We start from the raw sequence: 26,035 nt of genomic DNA, 5'->3' as shown, positions 1-26,035 counted from the left end.
TTTTGTTTGCTTGTTTTTGTTTGTTTTTCACAGTTTTATTTGACGAAAGGAAATATTTCATTTCCCTAGGCGGCCCAATTATGTATCTTTCAGGGTTCCTAACGCCCCCGTCCAGAACTGCAGGCATAATTTGATGTATATGAGTATTTTTTATGAGGTGTGTCAACGTTGTATCAACTTCTGAAAAGTGTGAATGGCCCTGAAAAGTTGAAACCCACTGCACTCGGTCATCTTCGGGAGCCCCTTCCAGCTCTCCAAGGACAGCCGTTCCGCGAACCTTTGTTCATCAAACCTAGGTTGCGTTGAAGCCCCTTCTCCACACGACCGAGCAGGCACCCAGGACCGAAACCGCAGCGATGCCCTGAGCGGCGGCCGCAGCGCGGGGAGGCAGCCCGGGCCGGGCCGGGCGCGGTGCGGGCGTGAGGCGCGGGCTCCCGCTGCCCTCGCCACGCCTCGCCCGGGCGGCGGCGCTGGGGCCGCTCCAAGCGCGTGGAGAAGTGTAATCCCTCCGCTAAGTACTTGGCTCTCAGTCTCCAATCACTAGTGGGAGCTGGAGAGGGCAAGTGAAAAAAAAAATTCCAGCGGCCGCCGAGCAGCGAGAGGGAAAAAAAAAGTCCCGCGGCGGCGGCGGCAGCGGCGGCAGAGCGGCCGCGGCGGCCAGAAGTTGACGGGGCGGCGGGCGCGGGGCGCGGCGGCGGCGGCCCGACGGTGCGGGGAGGCGGCGCCCAGGACGCCGGTGCCGAGCGCTCGGCGGGTAAGGCGCGCGGGCTCGGGGGCCTGGCCCGGGGCGCGGGCTCGGCGCGGGGGCCCGGGCAGGACGGAGCGGGCGGGGGGCGGCGGGGTGAGGAGGGGCGGCGGCGGCCCGCGCTTTGTGCGCCGGCGGCTCTGCCGGGCCCCCGAGGCCCTGTGCCCGAGCGGGCAGGGAGCGGGCAAGGGCGGCGGGCGGGACACGTGCGCCGGAGCTGGGGCAGGGGGCGCGCCGGGGCGGGAGGTGGGACCTGCAGCCGAGGGCTGGCCCGGGAGGGGCGCGCGGGGCAGCGCGGAGCCCGGGAGCCCGGCGAGGCAGCCCCGGCCCGGCGTGCGGAGCCACCTGCCCCGGCCGCTCCCGGGAGCCGGCGCCGCGGGGGAGCGCGGGGGGTCGGGGCCGGGCGGGACCGGCCGCCTCTCGCCCCCATCCGCCGCGCCGTCTCTCTCGCGCTCTCGGTGTTACCCCTCCGTCGTCTTCCCGTTCCCGCTGCTCTGTCTCTCTCCCTCCCCAGCCCCTCGGTCTGTCCGTCTGTCCATCCGTCTCCCTCTCCCCACCTCCTCCTCGCGCGCCGTGCCTCCCTCTCTGCCGCCGCATCTCCTCGCGGGCTCCCACACTCTTTGGTCTCCAGTCCAGGCTGACTTTCCGCTCCTTGTCTCCCTGGCGCTCTTTGCCTCTGCCTCTCGCTCTCTGCACCCATCCATCTCCTAGTCCCCGTTCCTGTCACAGCCCCGTATTTCTGCCTGTCCCTCGGCGTGTGAGGGTTTCAGACAGAGGGAAGATCCTCCGGAAGTTGTCCCGGGCGGGCTCTTAGCCCTTTAGAGCCGCACCGCGCCGGATGGAGTCTCGGTCCTTCAGGTTTGCTCTCCATAGAATGGGGACACACTGGTTTCCTTGAGTTATTAGGGATTGCCCTTTTCTTAGTCACCTTTCCACCAAGGTGAGTCAGTGGCTGAGCAGCCACAAAGGTGCCAGTGAAAGAAAACAGAAGAAGAGAGGTGTGTTATTCCCTCCAACATATAAAGAGAACGTACCAAACGTATCTGCAGTGAAGCAGAACCACCTGAGAAAAGGTTCCTGAATTCTGGAAAGAAACACAAAAGGCTCCACCAATAATGAGAGGAGGCAGCGAAAAAGTATTTGAAAATAATTAGAAAGAGCACTTATGGGAATTCCTTGCTATACTAAACTCATGTCAACTAATATCTGTTTTCTTACGTATATTTTTAGGATCCTAGTGACAACTCTCCTAATTATTGTTTTGGGAAAATTATGGGAAATGTCCTGTGTCAACTGGGACATTTGTCTTTAAGAAAATATTCAGTCTTTGTACTCTTATACCTCTTTACACTCTGGTGATCAAGAAGAATTATTTCTAACTGCAAAGAAAATAGGAAAGGATTTGTCAGTAATTTTAAAACATGAGACATTCCAGAGATCAATAATGTCTTTGGAAAACTTTCACTATAAGGATGTTTTGAAGGATATTACATCTTAGTGAAATATGCAAGTTATTACACACTTAGATCATTGTGCGATACAAAAAAATGGTGTGTAAGCAAATCATAGTAGTGATGGTTTTTTATGGGAAACATAGCTGCGAAATTAATTGCTCTGATTTTCACTGTTTTCTTTAGTCATGCATAATGTACCTTTGTTTTTAGCAAAATCTGGCCTAGGGCTGCAAAACTTGATACAGTGTGTTGTTTGTCCAATCTGAATTACCATTTAGAAAACCACCTTTTCCTTTTGGTCACAAGATATAAGTTGATATGATCTCATTACTCATATGCTGGGGTCTGCTGATGAATTTTAATGAGACTGATTTGTGATTTTAAGTCAAAATGTTGGTTTTTGGTAAGTTAAACTCTTGATTTATGTCATGTTAGTGAATCATCACTATTTCTAGGGGCTTTGCCACCTTGTCTGCCAGGTGCTGCACACCATTTAGCCCAGGCAGGGGTGTCTGAAGCTCCCTGTTAGATTATCATCCCTGTGGGCCGTGCTGCCTCTACTCATGGCATGTTCATGTGTGTCCCTCAAAATGTTGCAGTCATAAAATAATATTTATGAAGAGGAAATTGACTTAATTTTTCCTCATAAACTTTGAGAACTGCGTGAGATGGCCTGATAAATTAATTTTATGACAGTAAATGCTGATTGTGTTACTATTTGTTTAAAAATCTAAGTTTAAAAATATGAGGACTGTTTTGTCTGGACTACTTTCTCATTGAGGTGAGAGAGTGTTCCTTTTCTTTCCTTCTCTGAATTTCAGATGCCCGGCACTGTGCTAGGCATAGGATAGGTTCTCAAAAAGTCCTTGAAGATCTATTTGTTCTCTTGCAATTTGTCTAGAACGTGTGGTACTGATTCTTTGTAGATGCAGTAGCTCGAGGGAAAAATATTAGCATGGTCTAAAAGCACATCATAGAGTGAGGGATGAGAAGGTCTTAGAAAGCGTCTCATCATACACATTAATGTTAAAGATGAAGCGAATGAGGCCCAAAGAGTTTGAAAACCATGGTTAGAAACAGACAGTGAAGCCACGTGGGCTATGGAACTGAGACTGTGTCACAGGTCTTTTCACTAGAAGTGGATAAATCTGTCTATTATTAGAAGTTAACAGTTACTATCTAAACTGAAGATTTCTCATGCCAGCCAATAAAAGCCATGCATGAAATTTGTCAATTTGTGGTAACTGATAAGCATTTGTTATACATATGCATGGAGGTAATATTTATCTTTTAGAATGTTGATCTTTAAGTTCTGTTATGTGCTAAGCATTGTTCTGGGTGCTAACTTTGTCATCTTGGGCAGACTCATTATTTCTATCTGCAAAGAAGATGTGAGCTCTCTGGACTTGAATTGTCTCCTCTGTAACTTTGTGTTTGTGTGTTGAAGGGGGATGGGGAGAAAAGAAAGGAAGTTTGGACCAGATTAGTGGCTCTTTTTGATGTTTTTCTTCAAGACCACCGATTTAAGTCCCAGAACAACTGGAAATTCATCTGTTTTACATATCAGGCTTCCTTTGGAGCTCTTGTTTGAAAAAAGGCTAACAGTTTAAAAAAAGCTCAAAGACCACTTCACTTGATGTTTTCCAATCTCCCTTCCAGGCCTTGAATTTCGTAAGATACTTTCGAACTTTTCAATCTGGGTATCTCAGTATGGTTGGTGAAAGTATTAAGGGTGGAAAGAGAAACTGATTTTTCCTGAGAGATGCTAGTTTCAGGTTTCCATATGCCAAAGTTGGCATGATGGTGGAAATTCAAGTAGAAGTGGTGTGAGATAGAGAGACAGGCCAGAATTCAGGGGAGGGCGGGGCCAGGGCTAGAAATGCAGATTTAAAAGTCATTCACATTGAATTAATAATTAAAATTGAGGAAACATCAAACATTTTAGGGATAGATTCTGGAGAGAGAAATAAATGAAGATATAGATGTGGACAAGAAGGACGTTTTATGTTACTTCTGAGTATTTTTGAAGCTGATCTATAGTATTAAGAAGAAAGGATAATGCATAACTTACATCAGGCAATAATCTGCTTTCATGATTTTTAGAGCATCCACTTAGAGCCAGTTATCCTAATGGTATTTATTTTTACTTGAATATTTGAGTGCCTACTCTCTGCCTGGCATTATTATATGCTTTGGGGACACTGCAGCCCTAAGAGACACAAAGTCCTTGCTGTCGTTGAACTTGCATTCTAGAGGGTGAAAACACGACTATAAACAAGCATACAAGTAAGATCATTTCCAATAGAGAAAATTGCCATTAGGAAAATAACAGGGTGATATGACAGCAAGTGACTGAGGCTACTTTGTATGTGATGATCAAGGAAGGCCTCCCTAAGGATATTCCTGAATTACAAGGAAGAGCCAGCCCAGTGAAGCTCTGGGAGAACTCCCTGTCAGAGGGAACATCAGGGCTGTCTGTAAGGCAGCAGCAAGCTGGGCACACGCTGGCCAGTGCGGTTGGACGCAGGCTATTAGGGGAAATGGTAGGAATGAGGTCAGAGAGATAGCCAGGCCCATGTTATGAAGTATGTATTTTATTCACAGTACGTCTGATTAAACCACCCTGGAGGATTTTTAGCAGAAGTGAACAAATATGACTTAGCGTGTCTGTCTGTAGGGTGAGCAAGAATGTCTGAAGTAAGACGATGTGGGAGGCCATGAGAAGGATCTAGCTGAGAGTTTGTTGGTTTGGCCAAGGGTGGAACCTGGAGAGATTGATCAGACATTGTTCTTATCACTGAATAAGAGTCACTAAGTTGAATCATCTTTTTTGTTTCCCCTTGATCTGTCTTGCAGCAACCCACTGGTTCAACAGTTGCTTTTAATTTTAAAATTCAGACTTCAGCACCTTCTCTCAGTTTCCAGATGTCACCTCTTTACCTGCCTCAGATATCTCCTGGGCTGCAAGCTTCTTGGCTCAGAGACTGTAGTATGTCCCGGGAGGTGTTGTGGTAAGATTCTGTAGGGCTCGGGTGATCTTTGGACAACCTGGGCATGCTTGGCTCTTTCAACTACTCTCTCTTCACTTCATTTTGCATAAAGTTTATGTTCTAGTTACAAAGTAAAGAAAGCAAATCAGAATTCTGCTAAACAGCTTGAGTGTCATTTTTCTCTAGCCCTCACCATTGAAAACTTTGGACGCTTCTTGAAGGCCTTCCCGGTAAAGTGCGCAGTGTTACATATGGATGTCTCTCGTGGATCCAGCCCTCTGCAGAGAGCTTGGTATAGTAGGCATTCAGTCACTCTCTGGAATGCTGTTGGGTGCAGTGTATTAGAGACTCATAGTTTTGATTCAGCTGACTTTATTTTTCCTGTCTTTCAACAAATATATGGCTGCATGTGCCTTCAGCTTTAGAAGATGTTAAGTAGCAAGTTTGGAAATGATATTTCTGAAGGTTGTATTTACTTATTGGCTAAAGCGAAAAAGATACAGGCCAATATATCTCTTTATAACATTTCTTGCCTGGCTGTCTTGAGATAAACAGTTTACTCATTTTTATAGCAGATAAATATGGATTTAAACAAGTACAGACACATCTGTCACTAGTTAATTTGTTGATTTATGGATCTAAAATGATTCCAAGGAAGTCTGTAATGATGGTGCCTTTATCTAAATTAATCTCCTGATAGAAATCGGGTGAGTTTCATCTAATACACTTTAAAACCATCTATAAAAGGTACTAAATTATCATCAGTTCTTTTCCTGGAAACAAGCTTCTATTCTGCTGCTGTTCGATAAACATTTAGCTATAATAGTGCACATAATGGGGATTGTCCCCAAATCCGTCCTCTTATTACGGAATGAAGTGCTCGACTCAGTGGGATTGCAGACACCTCGCATCACCTTATTTTTATGTATCTAGCAATTCTGTTTGTTTCTTTAGATCCCTTTCAGTTAGTCAAGAATCCCTTCTGTATCTGAACATCTTCTCTTCCTGTCTAGCTCCATTTTGCTAAAGCCTCGTGCATTATTCCCATTGACTTCTATGTCAGGTAACTTCTGTTTGCCTCTCCAGATCCACTCTCAAACCTTCTACCTTGTACTGCCTGCCCAGGAGCATACCTGGCTGAGCTGCTCTGATTTCCAGATGGCTCAGGTCATGGGGAAGCCCCAGCAGGAGATCAGAGGGAGGGTGGAAGAGGGTCTTTATTCTCTGGGCTCCTTCCCTGCTAGATCAGCTTGAGCTGCCCGTGTCCCTGCACTGAAGTCACTGCTCCTCGTACGGGAGCCTTTTTCATGTCACTCTGTCCTTCCAAATTCCTGTAATCTCTGGAATAGCTCCTCTGCTTTGACTCCCTGATTGACGCCACTGCCCTTCAGGTTCTTTTACGCTCCTGCCTACACCTTCTTAAATTGTTTGTTTGTAAATAAACCCTCTTCGGCTTATCAGAAGCTATAACAATTAAGGTCCCATTTTCTGTTGCTTGAGCTTCCGAGAGCCGCCTCCTTTTCAGAGCCTTCTTGGAATGTTAAGAGCAGTTGGCCCCCTTACTCTGTTGGACATCTGCTTTCCACCGCAGATTATATGCTTCTATCCATGCAACAATGGCCTGGAAAACCTAAGGTGTTGTTGTATAAATACTTTTCTGTCAACCTGCTTATTGGTTTAAACTTTCTAGTTAATAGTCCGTATACCTTCTACACGTGTTGTTTGTTTCACTCGCTCCTTTACTCATTCGTTAATGCAGTGCCCCTGTACAGAATCACTGTTTAAGCCAGGCACTGTTCTAGGCGTGTGGAAACTAAAAGGGCAGATGTTTGCCTTTATTTGTCATGAGGACTGGGGAGGGGGCAGGAGATAAAAAACTGAGTGTAATATTTACAAATCAAGTCTGTAATTAGGGCTCTGAAGGAAGTCAACAGGGAGCGGAGGTAGAGACTAGTAGAAAGGACTGTCATTTGCCTGAGATCACGAGTAACTGGAGGGCAGGGGCCTTTCTAAGTGGCTGTTGTTGACCTGTGTCTGTTACGCAGGCTCTTTGTATGTGAATATGAAGCTTTTCCCAATGAGACAAATAATGAATCTTCTTGGTAGGAGAATTAGAAATTGCAGGTAAACCTACAGAAAATAAATTGCCTTATACCGTTACCTAAAATTAATATTTTGACACACATATGTATATACTCTTTAAGAATTTACTTCTGCATTTGTATGTATTTTTAAACAAAAATAAGATCACATATATTGTTTTGTTTCTTGCAGTTTTCACTTAATCATACATTGATAGCCCCATTCTACATGACTTTATTCATTTTGAAACATATTTAATGTATAATCTGATAGTTAATGATAATAAGGTTCTCAGTCTCCCTGCTGGTTATATTTATTAGAATTTTTAAAACGTTAAATAGGCATGAGGAAAAAAATGAAAATGATCCATAATCCCACTACACAGATAACTTCTAGAAATTGAGACTCTTGGAACTTGAGAGTATGGAAATGGACTAAGTCATATAGATTTTTATTTCATCAAAACTCCTTTGAATTATGATCTCTTATAAAACTAAATGACAACACATGGAAAATAATTTAAGCAAACTTCTCTCGTCTAATTATTACATTCTAGAAATTTTTGGGCCTAACACCATTGCTAGTTATTTCTGTCTCATCACATATTAAATGAAAAATTGGAGTTTGAAGTAGGATGAGCTGTTTGACTAATGCAGGTAAGCAGTTTACATGTAACAGGATGTTCTGCTTGGTTGCATTTTTCTTCCCAGTGTGTTCCAAAGAACAGTGGTTTTGTGGAATGTCAGGTGTATAGCCCAGGAGGGATCCCGTGGGTGGCAGCGTGATCTGCTGGTTAACTGTGGGGACTCCGGAATTTGCCTGCCTGGCTTTCAGTCTTGGCTGTCTCACTTGTGAGCTGTGTGACCTGGGGCAAGTTACTGAACCTTCTGTGTCTCAGCTTCATCATCTGTAAATTGGAGATGACAATACTAGCAATTACTTTGTAGGGTTGTTTGAGGCTTAGAATAGGGAATGTTTGTAAAGTGTTCAGAACAATGCCAGGCGCATAGTAAACACCACAGAGGCATTTGATGAGTAAATAAATGATCAAAGGAATTTGGGGATTGCTGGTATTTTAAACTGCAAGCCTTCTCTCAGCCTTTATTATGCTGATATGCATTGTGACAATCCCAAGGAGGAGTGTTTGACCGTGAGATTTGTGTTTTCCCTGCATATATCATTGGACTAATGTTCCTCAGAACACACTTTGGGGAAAAATTTATACAAATAACTGACTAAACATTTCGCCAGCATATTGTCTCTTGGAAGAAAGGGGTCGTTCTTATTGCCAGGACTTGTTCCTCCACCTGTCACACCTGGTGTAGAGTAGGAACCTAGTTCTCATTATTTTTTTGTTCTCCCCTCCCCCCTTTTTCTTTTTAAAGGTAAAATGAATGATTTTCTTCATTGCCCAGAGAAAGACTTGCTGCCAGTATAGATGTGACTGTACTCGGGGGCTCACTGAGCCCAGGGTTTACAGGGTATAATATTTTCTAAAAAGTTACTTGTTATTTTTTCTAATAATAAAGAATACATATTCATTGAAGTGAACTTGGGAAATATAGGGAACTGTAACAAATAAAAATCACTCCCTCTTCTACCACGCAGAGATAGCCACTATTAACATTTTGGGTGTTTTTTTCTTTACAAAATTGAGAAGCATAACATAATATGGTTTTGTGTCCTGCCTTTCTTTTTAACTTTATTTATATAATATTCTCAATCCAAGACATGCAGGGAATTCTGCCCCTCAGATGATTGGTAATCTACATTTCAAAAGCACTTCCTTCCTTACTTACCGAATTCTGTGGCCAGAGACAATATGAAAATAAAATAGTGTATGTAGAATGAGTTTCTCTCTCTATTTAAGTATTCTCGGAAATTGGAACCACCTGGTAAGCAGTTGGCAATTCTGTTTAAAAGACCTGGAGTAGGTGACCTCAGGTTGCTTCATTTTTATGAGTCATTCCAGTGTTCTAGCCAGCAGCCAGATGGACACAGACGAATCCGTGACCAGGCTGCTTTGGAGGCATGACTTACTCATCAGAGTGACTGTGAGTGCATTTAGATGATGCTGAGATTAACTAGGAAAAGTTATTCAGGGAAACTGGAATTATTCCAAAATAAACTTAACTATTATTTAATTTTTAAATGATAAATCTGTTCCCTCCATTGCATGTTGGAGGTTGGGTTCTAATATGCTAATATGGAGGGCAAACATCATCTCTAAGTATTTTATCTTGTCCTGTAATTTTGAATAGGAAATAATATTGCATAATGTAAAGACTTTAAAAATACTAATTGTGTCGTAAGTTTTCCTCTGTGTACTTCATAAATGATGGATGCTGTAGTGATTAAAATATAACTGCATCGTAAGTCCTTTTTCATTCACAAGTCCTTATTCAACAATTTTGAATCTTCATCCCAGTCAAGATGAAATCAATCACTCTTTAAAACACTTATCTGTAACATCTGTAGCAAATGAAAATATTTAAACTCTTTCTGAAGAGGAAAACCATGCTACACTGTTTAATTGAATTAAATTAGCTTTTCATGGAAATTTACCTAGGAGCTGTTTCTGGAACCAATTTGGAAAATGATCTTTGTATTCTGTGGCATTTATGTTTGATTATGTTTTTCTTAGTAATTCTCAATGGACCTGATTCACTCCTTGCTTCTTCAGTCATCAAACCCTTGCGATTTTTGTAGGCAAATTAGGCATTTCCTACCACATAATTATGCATATTTATGGAATAATGTATGTTTCCTCCTTAAATATAGATGGTATAAGATATTCTATAACTTAAAATTATCTAAATTTTATCATTGTAACATTCTATAGAATATGTTAAGGCTGAGATAAAATAGTCGTGTATACATTAACAGCTTACAAGAAGTGTTTTATAGAATTTGTTTTGACACCTTTACTAATAAAAGCAGGTACTGTTTTTTATAAAAATGACAGAAAATCCAAAACCCACTTGTGAGTATACTGCCTTGAAACAATCTATATTTCAGGCACATCAAATGTTTTGTGCACTACTTTTTTGCATTCTCTCTTACATTGTAGTCTGTTGTTTTACAAAGCAGTGAAGAAATGGAAAATTGCTTTGAAAAACTCAATGTTCAGGTGTTTTAGCTGTAAAATTTATCATTTGTGATGAACAGTATGGGAATATATTTTATATGCTTGGTACAAGGACTATAACTTAATGCATTTACTTCTTGAATGCTTCAGATTTAGCAGTTTAAAGATAAAACTAACAACCTTTGCTTTAAACCTTTGCTTTATCTGCCAGGAGCTGAATGTCAGAAGCAGCTCTTTTTCTACTCAATCCTGTGAATACGTGAAGACTGTTGCATTGTCTTTTACTCTCTTCTTCCCACTCTCTCTCCTCCCCCTTCCCTTCTCTTTTTCTCTCTCTCTTTTGCAGTTGATTTGAAAACACTATTTCCCCTGACTGCTTGTTCTGAGCTGGGGGGTTAGAACCTTCTCGTTTCTAGGATCCTGAACCTCTAGACTGTTTCCAGGGTCCTCACTAGCTTCACCATCCTTGGACTGATTGGAGTTTTGACTAAGTGTGATTGGATTGATGACTTGGTGTTCAGTAGGCGTAACCTTAAAATGCTTTAATAATATCATAGACTGATAATAACAGCAAGATGCATTTCTATTTTGGTATGAAATCACTTACTTAAATATATCATTTTGCTCAAACTATTTTAATGAAATGTCTGTTTTAAACATTTAAAGAAATGCATGCTCATGGCTAAAAAAGCTAAAAATGGAACAAGACATATAAATACACTGTAGATGTTACTTGGATCTAAGCAATTTTCATTCTTTTATACAATCTCTTTGATATACAGCAATCTATAATTGCATTATATAGGTTTTCATCAAATACTCTCTAGCTCCTATTTTATTTGAAATTTCATGTATTTAATAAAGTTGTGGTTTGAAAGCCGTTATTATGCATTCTTAAACATTTTTCTTATGACTTACTAGCATGCAGCCTGACTTACCGTGAGACTGTAAATTCCTTTTTTGGCTCATCTCTCTTAAACCTGGACGTTATAATGCAGTTTAACAATAATATTTTACATCTTTAGTTCATAAATAATGTCTTTCTTACAAATGGAATTATTAAATATTTATGCAATATGAATGAACTTGGTGCCATACTGTAAATTAAAGTGTGTCAAAGAGATAATCAATTCTTGCTCTTAGGGGAAATATGTTTAAAATCACAGATGATACACTATTGAAAAATAAATACAGAGCACAAACAGACTGAAAAAGGGGAAGACAGAATGGGAAGTGGATGAGAACATTGATGAAATGCTAAGGTGGTTCAGTCTGTTGTTCCGTCTTTAGGCGATGCCATCAGGGGATGTGTTAGGGAAAGCTAGGATTGGTCTTGCATGATTTCACTTTCAAAATTTATTATGTATCCTCCAAATATCTTAGTTTTCCTCAGTGTAAACTACTGCCCTATTCTTGGAACTGATTTGTATTTTTTAGCTTGTTTAACTTCTTGGCTTTATGTTTCATTCCTCAACCAAATTGTGTGTTCTAGTTTAAGTATAGCAGCAGTTCCCTAGGCCTCTTTTGGCCTTGTCGGTACTCTCCATCATCATATAGAGTCTGTGAGTCTTGACATCTATGCTGTTTCCTTGTAGCCTTTACCTTTCTGGACTGTAAGAATGCTGACCTTTCTTGTTTTCCTTCATAGGCCTATCCTGTGGTCCTTTTGATCATTTATTTTTATTTACTTGATTTCCTCAGTTTCTAAACCTATTTTTCCTTCCTTTTAGGTGAAAGTAGAGTTATAGTTTTTTCACTCAGAAGTAGATATTTTTGGAGTGTTAGGCTGTGTTAGACAGTTAGTATGTCAAGTAAAGATGAACTATGGTTTCAAATAGGTTAAAAACCATGTTTTTTGTTCTTCAGTGATGTCAGTGCCATTGTTAGCTTTGTTGGCCATGAGAACACATTAATGGAATGACTTTTAGGCTCCTTTTTGTGATAACTAAGGCCCATTATCCTGAGAAGTACAGTCTGCATACTTCCTCCCCTACATGCATAACCCTATAGTTTTCCAGTTTGAATCTTTTTGATGTTTTCCCCCTAGTAACTCGTAAAGTTTTGGAAATATTGTAGGTTATCCTACTGACTTGGCATTTCGCATATTGGAAAAACTTAGTATCTTTTGCAGACCTGGAAAATTTAATCTACATTTCCTCTTCTACATCATTTATAAAGATGTTAAATAAGACCCCTTCCAGCCCCTTCCCTGTTTCTAGTTATACTGCCGAAGTAATGCCTTTTTCACCGTCTTCCTTGTTTCTCCAGTAAAAGTTCATCTAATCCTACAGTAACTCAGTTCTTTTTAATAACTTTTGTGATGGTACCTTCTCAAGGGCTTTTTAAAAAAATAGAGTAGATTATGTCCACTGGTTCCTCCCTCAAGGCTCCACACAGCTTTTAATTTGCCAAGACATGATTTTGTCCGAAAAACATCAAACCTAGCCCCCATTGTTTGCTAAATTCTTCAGTGACCTTATGCTTTAGCATATGTAGACTTCACAAATTTCTCAAATTGCCGAGGAATAATTTTAACGCTAGATTGGGGAAATTTGAAAGAGTGTGGATGAAAGAGATGAAATTTAGCATTAATGTGGATGGTTGAGATACAATTGTATATAAGCAAGCAAAAAACAAAGAAGTTACTGTGTTTGCGTCTTTCCGGTATTCCAGGCAATGTGCTAAATAAGCCCATCGCGTTTCATCGCGTTTGTAGTAGTGATCGTCATCTTCATTTTAGAGACGAAGGAACTTAAGGCACAGTGAGGTTGAGCAGGTGGTAGTCCAGGATTCTAACAGGCCTGTCTGATTCTAATTCCGTGCTTGCATGTTGGAGGCCTGTTAGGGACAGATGTTGTGTTAGTTACTGATGATACAGAGGTGGCAGACACTCAGCCCTGATTGTCCAAGAACTTGGGAAGACTCCTGAGGGAAGGAAGAGACCTTTTCGTAATGACTGCATGAGGTGGTAATTGCATGTGGAATGTGTGAAGAGCACAGAGAAAGGTTGATCATTAAAGATGGTTCAAAGTAGAGACTTGGAGTATTGATCATATTTTGACAAGAGAGGTGGATAAAGAGAAAAATGTTTAAAATCTTTGGAAAAATATATTTTGAACCTTAAATGATATAATCTTTTTTTTTTCCAGTTACGAAACAGAGTGTACTGTCAGTGTTTTTCAGAGCCAAGTTACCACATCTTTACTAAAATTGACTTCCATTTAATCCACATATTTTGTGTGTGTGAGAGAGAGAGAAGGGGCATTTAACATGGGTTAAACGTAGTAACATTTTAGTGAATTTGGAAAATCAGATAACTCAGGTAATTTGCTAAGACTATAGAGATGCAAATGATGAAAAAAGATCATTTAAAAATGATCAATTTATCTGAAATTACATTTTAAAACTTAAGACATTATTTTGAAGGAAGCTCAATAACGTATACCTAATAGACATTGAATTATGGAGGTTGGCAAAAGTTCAGTTGTTAGAAGGGACTGGAAGGGATGTACTAAAAACACAAACACCTTCAGGGGGAGTTTGATCTTGAAACTCTTGTAGGTATTTTTTCTAAAATGTAAATGACTCTAGATCATCGTCTGTAAGAGAGATCTCACCTGTATTTTATCTCTTCTACTTTGGTTTGTTAGAATGTGCTAGAGTGGATGGAAATAAAATTACTGCAGTGGTTTTCCAGGCTGGTGTGTAACCTGCCAAAACTGACATTGTCTGCGCTTAGAGGGTTTGCTTCATATCTTCACACGTCTTTTCCAGAAAGAATTATAAAATCTCTTTGTTTTGAGTGTAATTTTGTTGTTTTCGCAGGGCAAAATGCAGTGAGGGTCTTTTGGCTGTGGCTGTGGAGTTTAGCTGAAGCAGAGTTATTAAATTAATAAAGAAATCTTTAGTTTCCAAAATAACTGGATTAAATGTGTATTTAATCTGGAGCCAAAGTACCATAAGGAAAGCAAAGTTTAAAATGGATTTAGGCATTAAAATGGTAAATTAAAAAAAATTTAATATTACAAATACTATGTGTATGTTAAATCAACACATTTTCACTAGTCCAGTAATCACCATTTGATTTTCCAAAGGAATATAAATTTTACAAAAGCATAACTATGCTATAGTATAATTTGTAACAAATAGAAAACTTCCTTAGTGACTCCTTATATTCCAAAATACAATTTTTCCATTATGGAAAATTATATTTATGTTGAACATAAATAATCAGATATTTGCTTCACTAATGATCCAGATTATTTTAAAATCATGTTACTGGATTTAACGATGCGACCTCTGTTCTGCGACCTTGTGTATTCTGGAGGCTTGTTATGCATGTCAAGGGTATTTCCTTTTATTTGTTTTAATTTTACCTGCCATTTAAATCATTGAATGACCCTTCATAATTTTATTATGAAACCATATAATAAGGAAGGACTAGTTGATTATTTTTTACTTTAACTTTCATAATCTCATATAATTCAAATCTTCTTTGTGTTCTCATTTCTCAGGTCAAATAATTCTTGTTTTGCAATTTCTCATCACAGTAATGGATGAGGTAGAGTAATATGTTTCAATACATTTATTGTTCTTACTTTAACATTTTACATCTGCTTTCTCTTTCAGGGGAGGGAGGCAAGTAGTATGTTGAAAAGAGCACACGATTGGGAGGGAGGAAATGTTATAATTAGTTTTGGAGCCTCATACTGATCACTTAAATAAAAGATTGGCCAAGCTCTCTAAGGTCTTTCTGGCTCTGAAAGGCTGTGATTCTGTAACCCAAATTGGCAAATCTTATCAGAGTTCAGAATTATAGTGTGGCGTTAGTTTCTTGAGAGCGAGGCACCATGACTGTTTCATGTATGTAGTTTTTTTCCTTCAGGTGGTTTTTGGAATTTCAGAGACAGAAGGGAATAGTCACAAATCACTTCCCTTCCAAACCTTATCACCTCTGAGATTTTATAATTTCTCTACATGAGAGACTGCTACTTACAAATCATATAATTATACTGTGTACCATTTTACCTGCTTTTATAAATAAACCCTTTACTGGGGGGTCCCAGATAATTTTGGTCAGTGGGAGGTAATTCTGCCGCAATCAATACTGTACTCCTTTCTTGGAATTATTTTCCAAGAACTGTAAGGCAGTTGTTGAAAAAGGTTTTGTTCAGAAGTCAGGTTCAGTTTCATATTTAACTATATTGGATTATAATGGCTAATTTTATAATAGATAAAATATGCAGAGCATGCCAGCAATATGGTAAATTAGTTTTTGTCATTGTAACTTTTCATTGATCAATAAGACGTGGTTTCTGAGTACCTGTGTATTGGTTACCTTTGTTTCTGTGATCCCCCCTACTAAGTATTGTCTTTTAAAACCCTTTTTAAGATAAAAGCAAAGATTGAGTTAGGTTGAAATGTTGTACAGTTAAACTGATTCTCTCTATAAGAAATTAATGCCCATTCTATTCCTTTTCTTAAAATCTTCTTTTTTCATATTGTTTTAGAATTGGTCTAATGTTCAGCTTCCCTTAAAATGCCCAGGAAAGTTGATATATTATTATTTTCAAGATGATTACTAATTTCCTTTTTTTTAAGGAAGATTAGCCCTGAGTTAACATCTGCTGCCAATCCTCCTCTTTTTCCTCAGGAAGACTGGCCCTGAGCTAACATCCATGCCCATCTTCTTGTACTTTACATGTGGGACGCCTACCACAGCATGGCTTGCTGAGCGGTGCCATGTCCACACCCAGGATCTGAACCGGCGAACCCCCGGCTGCCAAAGTGGAACGTGCATGCTTAACCGCTGCGCCACTGGGCTGGCCCCACTAATTTCCTTTTAAGAACTGTTTTTTTAATGTAGCAGCCAACTCCGTTATTTTTATATGTGTGAAGATTTTGGTGGTATTTTCTAGATTCTCCATAGCAAATTTTTAATCCCAGCCTGCTTCTATGCAGCCTTTTCCTACAGAATGTATGTGTTGAAAGAATCTGTGCTAACAGGAAAATTATGCTTATCAAGCTAAGTAAAATATAATTGAGAAAACAAATCATCAGTGTCCATGAAAATTCATCCTGCAGCATTTACTATTCTGATAAATTGGGAAGCTGCCTCTGAAAGCTGTAGAGCTGCTTCATTACACGAATTGTTTGCTCTTATGAGATAAGAGAAACAAGATAAGGACAAAATAGAAGTTTTTAAGAAATGCTGAAAATGTTCTTGTCCATAGCAAATGGATTAGGGTTCACGATACTAAAATTCTTGAATCAGAAATGAGAAAGACTGTGAAACAGGGTAAGGCAAGTCCCTGTCGTGTGGACTCTTGGAAGTTAGATTGAAAATGAGAAAAATAATCTGACTGTCTTTATGCCCACCATGGATCACTTTATTTATGATTTTCTCATACTATTTTTTTTTACTTGTGTTTTTCCCTTCTTTTGAAATCTGATTCATATTTCACTTTCAGAAAATATTCTATTAATCTCGTCCCCTGGACTCATTTCTTCCTTTTCTCTGCCTGCACCCTCCTCCATTCCTAGGTACTCTGCACTGTATCAATTTGTAGTTGCTAGTTCCCTGAATTGTTAGTGTAATTAGTATCCTCATCATTTTGACTATATTGAATGCCAAAAACTGCTCTCTGTTTCTCTGTTTTTCCACATATTTCACAACATGGAATATAACACCCAAAAGAGGTTTGGTCACTGTTGATTGACTAATTAACTTCCCTATTTTGTATGGTTCTAACCTTTATTTTGTTGTAATTGTGGAAATTTTCACTTTCATAATATGTGAGGAGCCTCAGGATTTTTTTGAAAGAGTGTCATTTATTGTATTTGTTTTAAAATACATCCTGGGACATGAAATAGGAAAAACAATTTTCTTGTATATTAAAGCCAGTGTAGATGTTCTACCCTGGACTTTGTGGGCAAATGCATGGGTGTGTGTCCTGGCTGTCGCACTCGGTGTCCTCATCTCTAAGTAGGGATGTTGAGTACCTACTTAGTGAGGATGTTAGGGAAAGTAAATGAAGTACCTAGAACTCCGCCTGGCATGCGGTAATTCACAGTCAGTCCACATTCACTCTTGTCCTTTATTTTAGATCTGTAAGTGGCATTGGGACTCAGCTTACTTTACTGTGTGTCTGTACAAGATTGTTCTACTAAAATAGAATGAAGAAAATTTACAAAGTTAATTGATCACTTTCTGTGAGAAATAATTTTCTTACAAAATGTTTCCAAATGCAAAATTTTTTAGGTCACAGATATTCATATTAAAATATACGTGCTTAGTTGGAAACAAGAAGCTCTTAGAAATAATAAAGTTATTTCCTTCTCTTTTTGTTCAGTTTGGGATCCTTCCATCTCTATTTCAAATGCTTCTAAAAAACAAAAAGTTTACACTTTATTTCTTACAGAAATAAGAGGATACATTGTATGTTTTTATTAATTTGAATGATATTTTCCCTTGGATGAATTATGAAAGAGTCTGGTTAACTTTGGAATTAGTGGAACTTGAAGAGATGTTAAAATTAAGCAAGTGTGTAGTTGCATGAGATGATCGGTTTACACTGTTGCAGAACCTTAATTAAAGTTTTATTAAGCTGTGTAAACCATGAACCAGTTTGGATTTGAGAGTAGATAGACATCTGTTTCAAATATTATTACCACAGTTAGAAATTAATAGCTTTTTTTCTTTCTGAATGTCTGAAAGTTTCCCTTTTGAAACTTTTGTCTCTTCACTGTTCCCTTTGTATTAAAATATTTTTGAGATATTAAGATTATTTTAAAAATCACACTTACAATCTATATAATATCTATACAAAAGAAAAGCAGGGGAGTGTTTGGAAGTATTTTATCGAAGAACAATAGAACAAAACCCCTCTTTGTATTATGTTAAAAGCGAGTTTCTATAGTTATGCATCAGAAGCATTTAAGGCAGCTTTCCTGATTGGGGACCTTTGTGCCCCCTTCCTCCCTCTCTCCCTCCCTCCTGCTTTTTTCTTTATGAAGTGAAGGCTATTCTAGGTAAATTTTTGCATCATTTTGCTCACTTAAGCAAGAAGCATGAAGTGCCCTAATTCTCTTTCTTTGCCTCAGTGAGATTAGAAAATTCTTCGGCAAATGCATTTCTCTAGCTAATTGTATACGTGTTTTATTCTTAGTTCTGGAAAGGAATTTTGATATCATATTTCACTCAGAATATTTAATGCTATCTAGGGGAAAAAATCAGAATTTAAAATTTCTGTTAAACTATGCTCACTAAAGTGGTAGAAAAGAAAGCTTGTGATATCTCAAAGTTCAGAATTCATTCATTTTCTCTGTTGCTTGCCTTGGTTCTGCAAGAACGGATTATTAAATAAGTACATGTTCCATGAAAACTTCGTAAAACACAGGAACAGGTCAAGAAGGAAAAAAATCACCTGAAATTGCACTGCTTGGAGTGTGTTGTTACCATTTTGATATATTTCCTTTACTCTTTCTTATGTATTATTTTTAGATATATTTTAAAAAACTAGAAAGTTACCATCTTAATTTTGTATTTTATTTTTGCTTGAAATTATATTATGAATGTTTTCTCATGTCATTAAGTCTGCTTCAAGATATATTAATTAATGACTGGAAAATATTCATTTGTTTGAATTTTTCTTATTTGTCATCATAAAGAATGCTGCAACGAACATCTTTATGAAAAGATCTTTGACTATTTATATGAAGGCTTTTATATGTAACACCAAATTGCTTTCCAGTGAAGTCATTCTAGTTTATAATCCTACCAGCCAGTGTCTGTATTTAATTTTACTCATATTTTTAGGTGTGTCAATAAATAGTTCAAATTTATCCATGAAATCTCCATAAAGCTCAGGAAAAAAGACAATGTAAAATGTGAAAGACCTGACCAATAAAGTAGTTTTGAATAAGTGGTAACTTGCTTCATGTTATTTTAATTAAAAAAAAAAGAAAAATAAAGAAAAATAGCAGTTTTTCCTACTTACAAATACTGACCATTCCCTTTGATATATAATTACATTAAATTTACAAAAGAAATGCAGATTAACTGCAATCACTTTTTTGTTATGGTTCTGAATTTTAATTTGTAACAATAGGAATGATTAAAGGAAAAAGCTGTTAATTCACACATAAAACTTGAAGTTAATGGCAAAGGTGACCGAAAAAAATCTGATCCAAATTCTTATTTGATATGTAAAATAAACTTTAAAGTGGTTTGTGCTTTGTGAAGATGCCCTCATATTGTAGCAGAGCTACAGAAACTGGTTTACCTCATTCCTGTTCTTTTCTTGCTTTAAAGAAATGTATGTTTTTAAATGAAACATTTCTTCCATATTTAAGGGCATATAACATATGTACATTTTAAACACGAATAGAGTGTACATATATAACATATTTGTACATTTTAAAGACTGAAAGACTATTAGTCTAACTACTTCTACTAGTCAGCTTATGAAACAAAGCAGTACCAATACCTTTTAAACCTCCTGTGTACTCAATCATATTTTGCTCCTTTCCTCCCCATCTGAGTAAACACTAACCTGAGTTTTGTGTTTATTATTCACTTATTTAAAAAAAATAATTTTACCATATATGTGTATCTCTAAAGAATATATTTTTGAGCTTTATACAAATATTATTCTGTAGCTAGTATCCTTTATCTTTACTTTTCCCCTCTTAAACTTACGTTTCTACAGTTTATCCACGTTACCTGAAGCTGTATTTTTATTTTCATTACTTTGTCATAGTCTGTTGGTGAACACGAGACCACAATTTAGTTTCCCATTCGCTTTTTGATGGATTGCTTTTAGATTTCTGCTACTGTACAGAACGATATCATGAGCTGCTTGTATTGTCTCTTGGTGCGCAGATAGAAGGTACACGGTGGGATTGCTTGGTCATAGAAAAGGTGCATTTTAAATGTGTAAGATAATTCCATATTATTTTCCAAAGTAGTTCACATTCTCACCAGCAGCGTATGATAGTTCCCATTGCACCACATCCTCACGTATGCTTGATATTGTCAAATGTATTAAATATTTACTAGTATCTTATTGGGGTAACGTGGTATCGTATTTTCTTGATTGATAATGATGTTGAGCATATTTTCATGCATTTTATTTGTCCATTTGTCTTCCCTGACCCCTCTGTTGCCAACACTTGAAATGCCTGTTCATATTTTTTGCTGATTTTCTGTTAGATTATTTGCTCTTTTCTTAGTGATTTGTATGGATCCTTTTGCTTATTCTGAATACTGTTTTTTTTTTTTATCAGTTAAGTGCATTGCAAACATCTTCTGATTTGTGCTTTGTTTTATCTTTTTGTGTTAACTTTTAATGAGAGACATTCTCATTTTAATGTGGCCAAAATTTTCCGTCTTTTCCTTTACTGTTTATAATTTTGGTCCCTTATTTAAATCACTCTTGCCCACCCCAAGGTCATAATGATATTCTCTTACATCTTTAATCCACCTGCACTTGAATTCTGTTTGTGAGGTATTAGTTAAGTCCAATTTCATTTTGTTTCCACATGTGTAACCTATTGTCCATTCATTTCAGAGTGATTGTCCACTCATTACAAAGTGATTGTCCGTTCGTGTCGGCTCTGTTGTATGTCAAATTTCTCCCGTCTCCTCTCTGTCTATGTGTGTACACACACACACACACACACGAGTCCATTCTGAGCTTTTAAATTTTGTTCCATTAGTCTGTTTTTCTATCCTTGTGGTGAAGCTGCACTGCCTTAATTATGGAAGTTTATTGTGAGTATTCATACCTGGTCAGACAGTTCCCTTCATCTTTCCCGTCCTCTTTAAGAGAGCCTTGGCTATTCTTGGTGCTTTGCTCTGTGTATACATTTTATAATAAGGTTCTCAAGTTTTTTAAATTGCAATTACAGTGAATTTAAGTATGGATTTGAGGAGAGTTGTCATCTTTGTGATAGTCTTTTTACTAAGAGGTATCATATTTCACGTATTTTTTTGTAGCATTTCACTTAGGATAAGAAATATTCTTCCTAGAGATCTGGCACATATTTTGTTAGGTTTGTTCCTAAATACCTTATTTTTTTTGCTATTGTAAATAGAATTTTAAATCATGTTTTCTCATTTTTTGTTGAATAGAAATTCACTTTCTTCTGTATGGGGATCTTATATCCAGCCACCTTGTGAATTTTTACTATTAATTAATATTTCTTTAGATTTTGAGGGGTTTCCTATGTAGAAATTATACTCCTTATGAATTATTATTCTTTCGTTTCTTCTTTCCAGTCCTTGATGTTTTATTCATTTTTCTTGCCTGAGTGTACTGTTTATAAATTATAATAAATGATGGAATAGAAATAGTGATGGGGTATATTTTTCTTTTCCTTATAAAGGACTAAATCTAACATGTCACCACTGAGAATGATTGATCAAGGTTTATATACATCTTTATCATATTCGAGAGATTTTCTTAGATTTCTACTATACAGAGTATTTTTTGTCTTTGTCATAAATGGGTATTAATTTTTATCAGTTATTTTTCTACATATTTGAGATAATGACAGTTTTCCTACCTTCCTTTAATCTTTTTTCCTAGTTTTATTGAGATATAATTGACGTATAACATTGTGTTAGTTTAAGGTGTACAACATAATGATTTGATATGTATAAGTATTGCAAAATAATCCCCACAGTAAGTTTAGTTAATATTCATCACCTCACATAGTTAAAAATTTTTCTTCTTGTGATAAGAACTTTAAGATTTACTGTCTTTGCAATTTTCAAATGTAGAATAGTGTTGTTAACTATAGTCACCATGCTGTACATTACATCCCCAAAACTTATAACTGGAAATTTGTGTCCTTTAATCATTTCATGTGATGGATTACATTTATTTATTTTATAATGTTAACTGCTGTTATGTTCCTAGGATAGACTCAGGTTGATCATGATGTATAGTTAGTTATCTTTTTAATAGTCTGCTAGATTTGGTTTGCCAATATATCATTTAGGCTTTTTGCATATATGTTCATTAATGAAATTAGCTTTTTTTTTTAATATCAGATTTATTATTCCTCCAGCACCCTCAGCTCTAGGCAGCCACTAATCTAATTTTTGTCTGTATAGATTCGCCTGTTTTAGAGATTCCACATAAATGGATTCACGCAATACTTGATCTTTTGTGACTGGCTTCTTTCACACAGCGTGATATTTTCAAGGTTCATCCATATTGTAGCATGTATCTAATTCCTTTTCATTGCCAGATAATACTGTATGAATATACCACATATTTATCCATTCATTTGTTGATGGACATTTGAATTGTTTACGATTTTAGACTAACATTAGTAATACTGCTATTAACATGCATGTCCAGGGTCTTGTGTGGGCATATATTTTCATATATATTTATGTGTATGTATATATGTATATAGGCGTAGAGTTACTGGGTTATATGGTAGGTCTACATTTAACATTTTGAGGAACTTTCAAACTGTTTTCCAAAGTGGCCTCAGCATTTTACATTCCTACTGGCAGTGTATGAGAGTTCCAATTTCTCCACATCCTCATTGACGTTTATTATTATCTGTCTTTTTGGTTATAGCCATCCTAGTGGGTGTGAAATGGAATGTCGTTGTGGTTTTGATTTACATCTTCCTGATAGCTAATGATGTCAACCATATTTTCATGTGCTTATTAGCCATTTGTATATCTTTTTTGGAAAAATTTCTATTTAGATCCTTTGACCATTTAAAATTTTTTTTTATTATGTAGTTGTGTTCTTTATATGTTCTAAGTAAAAGTCTCTTATCAGATATATGATTTGAAAATATTTTCTCCCAGTCCCTAGCTTGTCTTTTTTACTTTCTTGATGGTGTCCTTGGAAATAGAACATTTTTTGATTTAGATGATGCCAAATTTATCTGTTTTTTTCTTTTATTTCTTGTGCTTTTGGTATCATATTAAGAAATCATTGCCTAATTCAAGGTTATAAATGTTTACACCTGTGTTTTCTTGTAATTATGAGTTTTCACCTTCATTTTTGAAAGATAATTTTGATGGATATAAAATTCGTAGTTGACAGTTTTTTCTTTTAGCACGTGAATATCATAATCCCAGTGCTTTTTGGCCTCCATTGTTTCTGATTAGAAGTTAACCATTAATCTTACTGCAGTTTCCTTGTATGTGCCAAGTCATTTTTTTGTTTTACTTTCAAAATATTCTTTGTCTTTCATAATTTTTACCAAGATGTGTCTGGGTGTGGATCTCTTTGTGTTTATTGTGCATGGAGTTTCTTGAGCTTTGTGGATTTTTATGTTTGATTAATGTTTTTCATCAAATTTGGAAAATTTTGAGTCATTTTTTCAAATTTTTTTCCTCTTTCTTTCTTTCTCTCCTTTCTTTTTGGTAGTCTCATTACACGTATGTGTACTTAATGGTGTCCCACATTTCTCTGAGGATTTTACTTTTCATATTTTTTTAAACCTGTTCCGCAGGTTGTGTGATCTCTGTTGATCTGTCTTCTAGTTTGCCTACCCTTTCTTCTGCCAGTTCAAATCTACTGTTAAGCTGCTTCATCACTTTTTCATAACAATTATTGTACTGTTCATCTCCACAATTTCCATTAAAAAAGATAGTTACTAGCTCTTTATCAACACATTTATTCCTTTCTGTTTGATGAGATGTTGTCATCATACTGTCCTTTATTTCTTTAAGCGTGGTTTCCTTTAGTTTTTGAGCATATTTAATGGCTACTATGAAAGCTTTGTTAAATCTAGCGTCTAGATCCTCTCACAGGTGGTTTCTGGTGCCTGCTTTTTTTTTCCAGTGTGTGGGTCACTTTCCTGTTTCTTTGTATGTCTTGTAATTTTTGGTTAAGAATGGGGCATTTTAGGTAATATATTGTGGCAAATCTGGAATCTGAGTCCTGCCTTCCTCTAGGACTTGTTTTTGTTATTTGTTTGTTTGTTTAGTGACTTGGCTGGACTACTTTAATTAAGTATTTTCCTTAATGAGGTGAAGCCTCTGCTGTCACTTCTCAGAGGTACAATCTTGGCTTGAGCGCAGTTTTCCTGGGGTAACAGTGGTTTTACCAGGGCTCTTTTTGACTGTCTCTTTCTCTGATTAAACTGTCTGCCTCTGTTTTTATCACACCCAGCTGTTAGGCTCCACTTGTTGCTGGCTCATAGTTTTATCGTTTGTGACAGTGCTCTGAGGCATACATTTCTTCACGGTCTCTTATAAAAAATTTCAGGCTACTTGGCAGGGGTAGTTTTTTTTTTTTTTAATTTTTAATTTTTTATTTTTTTTAAAGATTTTATTTTTCCTTTTTCTCCCCAAAGCCCCCCATACATAGTTGTATATTCTTCGTTGTGGATCCTTCTAGTTGTGGTATGTGAGACGCTGCCTCAGCGTGGTCTGATGAGCAGTGCCATGTTCACGCCCAGGATTCGAACCAACGAAACACTGGGCCGCCTGCAGTGGAGCTCGCGAACTTAACCACTCGGCCACGGGGCCAGCCCCAATGGCAGGGGTAGTTTTTGAGGTGAGTGTTTGAAGTTATAATCCCAGGAGGCCTCTTCTCAGCTCTTTCCCTAGTTTCCTCTGGTTATCTAGTTAGCCTATGGTTTAGCTTATATCTCTCATGGAGCTACCAGCCTCCTCTTAATCACTTACCACTAAAATCTTCGTTGTTTCTAGAGTGTCCTTAGGTTTGAACTATCCCATACCTGTGGTTTTAGTTAGTTTCTTTGGCAAGAGCTTTGAAGCTCTCTGTTCTTAGGGATTACCTCTCCCACTGGGCAAAGTCTCTGAGCTGCAAATCTTGAGTGTAGAAGGGGACAATGGCCTGCTTCTCTTGGAGTGACCACAGTTTTGGGCTGAGGTGGTAGCCTGTGGTCTTCTCATCTTGTCATCTTGGTTCTTCTGGTGTGGAACCTTTCAATGATCACTGAGCTGAGTTGAGGGCCTTCAGAGCCCAATACTCTCTGCCTGCCATGCTGGGTGAAGAGCCTTCTCGTGCGTGCTGGCTGGTGGAGGAAGGAAGCACCAACCTCTTGGCTCCTCTCACTGGGAATTTAACCATTGCAACTCAGAGCTGGGGGGGTGACAAATGCTGGTGGCTTCTCCTTCCTGGTGAGATAGTGTGTCCCTTGACTGGGAGCTGAGGGAAGACGGGTCCTCATTTTCTTGGCCACTTTCACATGGAGTGGAGCTTCCCTCAGATTGAACTAGGGGTGGGAACTGAGGATGGGGAAAGAAGGGGCAGATCTGTGGTCAGGTGCCACAGACTCTCACTGTCCTTGCCAAGATTTTAGTATATTTTCTTGAATAAATGTTTCTTGATTTGCATTATGCCCTTAGGACAATTTCCACAGACTTTAAATGGTTTTTAAATTTTTAAATAATTTTCACCAGTTCTGGTTTTTTGACTGGGGAGTAGGTCTGTGGAGTGCCTTATGCTGCTGTTCTGAAAATGGATTATTTGAGATTAGCTTTTAATTTTATTTCTTATTGTCCATGAGAAGTTTAGATATCGAAGGTCTGCTAGCCTAATGGAATGAGATGGAGAACGTAACTTACTTTTCTATTCTTTAAATGAACTTGTTTTTATGGACTGAATGTATCTCCCTCAAAATTCGTATGCTGGAGCTCTACCCCTCATGTGATAATTTTAGGAGG

General features: G+C 37.9%; 1 protein-coding gene across 8 annotated transcripts in view; it reads left to right on the top strand.

The window, feature by feature from the left end:
- Positions 1 to 304: 304 nt before the first annotated feature.
- Positions 305 to 26,035, top strand: part of BMPR1B (bone morphogenetic protein receptor type 1B) — a 377,622-nt gene continuing 351,891 nt past the window's right edge. For 4 of the 8 annotated variants that reach the window (XM_070505338.1, XM_070505345.1, XM_070505343.1 and 1 more), the window contains exon 1: positions 309 to 754. The gene's annotated coding sequence lies outside the window, so the exon portion shown is untranslated. Of the gene's footprint in view, positions 755 to 26,035 lie in introns of all 8 variants that reach the window. The other 4 variants (XM_070505348.1, XM_070505344.1, XM_070505342.1 and 1 more) reach the window with 4 other exon arrangements.

Source organism: Equus asinus, chromosome 3, assembly GCF_041296235.1.
Source record: "Equus asinus isolate D_3611 breed Donkey chromosome 3, EquAss-T2T_v2, whole genome shotgun sequence".
NCBI lineage: Eukaryota > Metazoa > Chordata > Mammalia > Perissodactyla > Equidae > Equus > Equus asinus.
Note: the sequence above shows the minus strand (reverse complement) of the source record. Positions and strands in the feature narration are given on the sequence as shown.